Genomic DNA, 6,000 nt, shown 5'->3' on the forward strand with positions numbered 1-6,000 from the left:
TTACTCTAAACCATTCTGTAGCACTTTTGTACAACATACTAAGCAGCTTTTTTGAATGGACATTGAGGGGATGGGACTATATTTCCCTGGGGGAGGCCATTCTCCTTACATACATTTAGGATTATGAGTTTGTGAAGTATTGCAGGGACCTTTGGGATAACAGGTAGCTATAAATGTATAGTAAATGCATGAAAATACCAGAATTGCCACACAGGGTCATCTAAGATACCCCAGATATCACCTGATCTAAGGATGGGGGGAAACAGTGATGGTTCAAATGCCATGGTGAGGTGGGTGGTTGCAATATGGTCTCGTTAAGGACCAGGATGAAGATTTCCCTTTTGCCCCACCATTCAGAGGCAGCATAATCATTAATATGTGTCTGACTTAGGCTTGTTATTTCCCTTTGTGGTATGACCCTCACCCTAAGATACTTTGGAGCCAATACCCAGCTAGAACCAGACATAGAGCCACAACATTTGAGTCGCAGCCCCCATAATGTGATATAAAGAGAGGGAAGAACTACAGAGTAGCTTCCCACTGACTGACTGAACAGCATAGACTGTAAGGATGTCCAGCTGTTCAGACATCCTTCAGGTTTAAAGAGTAGAGAGTTTATGGTGAATCTCCTCCTGAAGGAACCATCACTGCACAATTCAGCACTCATTGGGGCTTCTCCTATATAATGAATGCTACTCAGAAAGAAAGGATAGGGCACCTGGACCAGTGCTGGGGCTACAGGAGGGCTGTGGAGAAGGAAGGAACACTATGTGAAGGGTATGAAAGGGCACCTGGAGAACCATCACTGAGTCAAGGTGAGGGAGAGCAGTAGCTGATGCTCTCCCTCACCTTGACTCAGTGATGGATAGATGGATAGAAACCTGGGTGACCCAACTATCCGTATTTAGGGGGAAACCCAGGCCTGGGTTACCTAAGCTATCCATGGGACTAGAGGCGGCACGTGTGTTAGGAACTAGAGGCAGTGTCTACAAGAGAGGAATTTATGCCTCTTCAGGCCTCAGCAGTTTCCTTTTGGGATGGCCCAGCAACTAGTAGAGAGCTGATGGGAAACCAATTGCACCAGCTTCAGGATTTATGGCTCTCAGTCATTAAGGAGGTAGCTTGGCTTGGGGTGCATTACCCAGTTCTGAAAATGGTCTATAAGCACCTGTTCCCAGGGTCCCATGTCCAAGTCAAATGCTTATCCTTTGGCTTATACAGGCTTTGTGTATTCCAGGCCATGAGAGCTGGGTTGGAAGTTTATTGCAATACATTTATTTGCAGAAAAATTGTTTGGGGATTACCAGCACTAGAATTTGCAAATCATTTTCACTTATAAAAAAGGGAAAATATTGAAAAAGCAAAAACATTTCATTTCTGATCTTTTCAAATCCAAATTCATTTCTGAAATCAGATTTTGAAACCAACTTTAGCCAAATTTAATTGACTCAAAACAAGTTTAAATGTCCCCAGAAAAAGAAGCAAAACATTTCAGGTCAAACAAAACATTTTTTAATGTTTTCACTAAAAGATTTCATCTCTACCTTTTGTTTTGATGAGAAGAGCAAAATGATATTATTTGGGGCAACCCCAAACCTGCATGGTTTAGTTTGGTTTGGTTTGGTTTCATTTTGGTAACTGAGCTGAAAGATCAGTTATTCACACAGCTTTATTAACCTGCCTGCCAAGAATTCTGTGTGCCTTGAAATAATCCCCACTTCACCTATTTAGGGGAAAAAACCACCGAAAATTGGTGACCACAGATCTTTGGATTCTTCAGTACAGACAGCACAAAGTAAATAGATAAAGCATCATTTGGTATCACTATTAGTGTATCAGGGAGGCTGCTCTGCAGGGAGGATAAACGGGGAAGGATTCTTGGGGTAAGAATTTATTGTGAGATCCTCTTGTCAGAGCTCTACCAAGACTGCTCTGCAACTGAGATGGTTTTGGCCTCAGATCAAGGTAGAAACCTGGAATTTTATCTCCAGAAAAGATGGATTTTCCCAAGAAGACTGCAGATCTCAAGTGATCTGTTTGGAGACTTAGGCCTGGGGACAGACCTTCTCTGCTGATAGGTGCTCCAAGAATCTCCTGTGAAGGAGATGGGAGACTCAAGGGCCACAGAAATTTCAATGTAGCGTAAGGGTATGTGCCATTTTCAGTGTAGTGAGGATGGGGAGGATCCTGCTTTCCTTTCTATCTACCTTGCTCTATTCCCTCTTGTAGAGAGAAGCTAAAGGAAAGAACCATCAGGGGGAAGCAGGAGGAAGACCCAAGACTTACAGATAAGCAAGGTGAATGGCAGAAGTGTCCAGATTTTAGCTAGGTGATAGTATTTGGCACTTTGATAAGAGCCCAAGCTTCACACATGTTCCTTCTTGCCTCCTACAGAGGTCCCAGAATGCAACACTCCATCTTGATGGACTCAAGATGCCAGGGTGAAGGCTGTACTTCCATCTTTAAGAGACAGGTAGCTGGAAGTGAATTGCAGAGAACATCTTGAACTCCACATGGGTTCACAGCAGGCTGTGGGTATAACAGGGGGTTGGAAAAAATCTGTACCTAAACTGAACCAAACGTGAAATGTGGGTATATTTCTGTACCTCCCTTTTCTCAGCAAGAAGGCTCCTGTTCTTCCATCTGCTGCTCTGAGATAAAAGTCTGACCACTTTACCTGTACCTAGGCATTAGATGTGGCTCTGGGTCTCTCTGCTACATTATTAATGATTCTGGTGAGCCACAAGGGAGGAGACACTTCCCTTGATAAGACTGGCAGGTGGAGAATGCTCCAGCGAGTCTGCTTTGGCCCTGTCCATCTTAGTGTCAGATTAAAAGGAATCTTGTAAACACACTGAGAGCTCCTCTGATTTCATCTGAGTCACTCCGGGCTCAGCTCCAGGGCCTTGTTTACGGTTCAGAAGTAGACTTTCCAGTTTCCCCACTGCATTAGATGTGTGAACAACTGCCAGCTTCCAGACTTGGCCCCACCCTGTCAACCTTAATGGTGATTAATAAGACACACGTTTCCTGGGTTTTGCACCCATTTTTCTTAAAATGCTGCCTGGCAGTGGTGAGGAAGCAGAGATTATAAACTGCAGTGGATGGGTAGAAGGGCCCTGGGGCAGCAGGTCTTGGAAATGCTGTGATGATCTCCCATCCATGGACAGGGCATTGAGCTGCTTACAAAGACAAATTTTGCTGTCAGCCTCAGATTTCCTGCCACTGAAAGAAAGTGTTGGAAAGACAGCAAGTAGCTTCTTGGATCCAGAGAGCACTGTAAGTCACATTTGATATTTTCTAGGACAACCCTAGAAGCAGCAGCTGCCAGGGTCCTCTTGGTTTTCATCGGTGTGTCCAAGCTGGCCCTGAGTATCCAACAAAGGAATACTGAAGGACCAATGAGACTGAAGATCACCTAGAAGCTGTTTCTACCCAGACCTTAAAACAGACTTAGTCCCTTTTTTCCTCCCTCCAGAGCCTCTGAAGGCCACCTGCATTTTGGGACTGAGATCTCCACTGCTACCTGCCGTGGGGCTATGTTTCTCATGATGGGCCTCACCCAAGCAAACCTCCCACTAAAATCAACAGAAGTGTTGCCTGAGGAAGGACTGCAGAACCAGGCCCCCAGCATCAGCTCTCTTGTCCTCTGTCTTATGCCTTTGGATAGTTAAAGCAGCACCCCCATGAGGCAACATCCCACCCATTCCCCATCCTCAATGGCATCTTTAAATTATCCTGCAAGGATAGCAGAGCACCTCAGCTTTATCTTTAGTCAAAAGTCTGTTCTGCAACAAGCAGTCAGGTTTTAGTGGTTCCTTAAATAACCTCTGAAACCAGGTTTGACTGCGTGCTGAGATGAACTTTTGGTTTCTGGGTAGGCTAGTACACAATGAAGATGTGAGCCATATATCTGAAAAGACCTATAGAGTTGATAGATAGAACAGCATTATATCAAGAAAGGGAAATATGGTATTCCAGGCAATGAGCTGGGGCTAAATCTATGAGATCTAGGTCCAATTCCTGAGTTAGCCACAGATCTTTTCAGGCAAGTCACTTCATGTGCCCTGTACATTAGTTCCCCATGAGGAAAATACATTCCAGGGTGTTGTGAGGACAAATCTATTGATGAAAGTGAAGTGCGCAGATGTTACTGCAATAAGCAACTCCAAGAGACTACTCTATTTCTGTTGGCCTTCCAGCTGGGTGAATATGTTCCATCCTTTCAATTGGCCTAGTCTCTTTGGTACAACATACATGATCGTGGTGTATGCTGCACAAACCTTTTCCACAGTGAAACTACTACTGCCTTGTCCAGGCCAGGTTTTTTCAGGACTCACCTAAGTGGAGGGGATCAATGAGAGCCACTTCCATGTAGTGATCCCTGGTAACGTCTCTGACATCCAAGAGCTCCTGAATAGACAAAAACGCCAAAACGCACAAAGATAAAGATATGGACACCATTTTTGTCATATGAAAGAACCTAAGCAGAAACCTCCAGTTGTGTATGTTGAAGTGAGTATCATATATAAAGCCTATCTCCCAGAAACCTGTTTTTTAGGATAAGCCAGGATACATGTTGCCACAAGCAGGAGAAAACTTGAAATTTAGTGGGGAACCATTAAGGTTCTGTGGGCTCCACATTCTCCAGCTGATGTTTTCACTGGCTCACAGTAGCCCTGCTGGGTCCTCTATATTCTTGTGATTTCATCAGAGGACACCCCAACATGTAGAGAGAGGTTCTGGCAATGCTATGCCCCTTTCTTTATTCATATGTCCTTGTTGCACAGAGGGACTAAACGTCCAAGCCCCTCTCTCTTACTCCAGCATCATGGTCTGGAGTTGAAGGTGGGAAGAACTCATAGCACAGCCACAAGGAGAGGCCACATAGCACAGCCCCTTCACAGCCTGAAGATCAGGCCAGCTACAGCACTCTGGTCCATCCCAGGAGACAGGTGGTCCTCAACCTGAGAAGTCCACTGGTTGCAGCAGGAGCTGCTCAAGTTTGGTACGTCTGGGGAGCAGATCTATGAAGGACCCAATCCTGCCAGGTGGTGAGCACTCCCAGCTCTCCTTCATGTTCCTCATGCTGAGGCTGCTCTGTGTCTCTGGGAAATACTGAGTGCTTTGCAGGATCAGGACCTAAATAACTGCAACATTTTGTGAACGTGCAGATGTTGCAATTAGAGCCCACTGCAGGGGCCAAAGGGCAACTAAGTCTTGCATTTGACAGCAGAAAGACCTGAACAAGCACTACCTGGAAAATGGAATTCCCATGGGAAATTTCAAAAAGTGCTTTTGTGTAAAATTTACAACAAAATGTGAAATTTGAAAATTGTTCACAAAAAGGAAATTCAGACACAGCTTTGGAGGGATCAAAAACATCAGAAAACTTCGTTTTGGTATCTCCAAATTACAGAAGACTGTACAAAATTACACATAACATGGGCTATAAAATTCAATGGGTAATGGGATATCGTAAGATAAATGTAGAAATGGAATGATAAAGTTGGAAACAAAGGTTTTTTGACCACATAGAACTAAAGCCTTTTGTGGTTATTAAAATGAAAATGAGGAAGTCAAAAGGATCTGACTGACTACTTTTTTTTGTTAAAAATGTTGAAATCAACATATGCTTGTAGAATGGAGGAATTTTGGAGAGTCATTCTGGGTGAAGGAGCTGCTTACAGGAGCACAGAATACACACACACACACACACACACACACACACACACACACACACACACACACACACACACTTTAGTTAGTCTATAAAGAGCAAAACTACTCCACCTTCTAAAAGCTCTGAGCCAGGATGAGATCCATGCTGTCAGCCTTAGTGGCATCCCATACCTGCCTCTCCACTTATCAGCAGCTAGAATTGGTTCTGTTGGCCTTGGTGATATAGGAACAGGGGTGGGAGCAGCTGGAATGCACCTTCAGTCCCACAAGCAAGCAAACAAGTAACCAGGAGACAGAAGGAAGGCAGGAAGAGGAAAA

Source organism: Alligator mississippiensis, chromosome 6, assembly GCF_030867095.1.
Source record: "Alligator mississippiensis isolate rAllMis1 chromosome 6, rAllMis1, whole genome shotgun sequence".
Taxonomy (NCBI): Eukaryota; Metazoa; Chordata; order Crocodylia; family Alligatoridae; genus Alligator; species Alligator mississippiensis.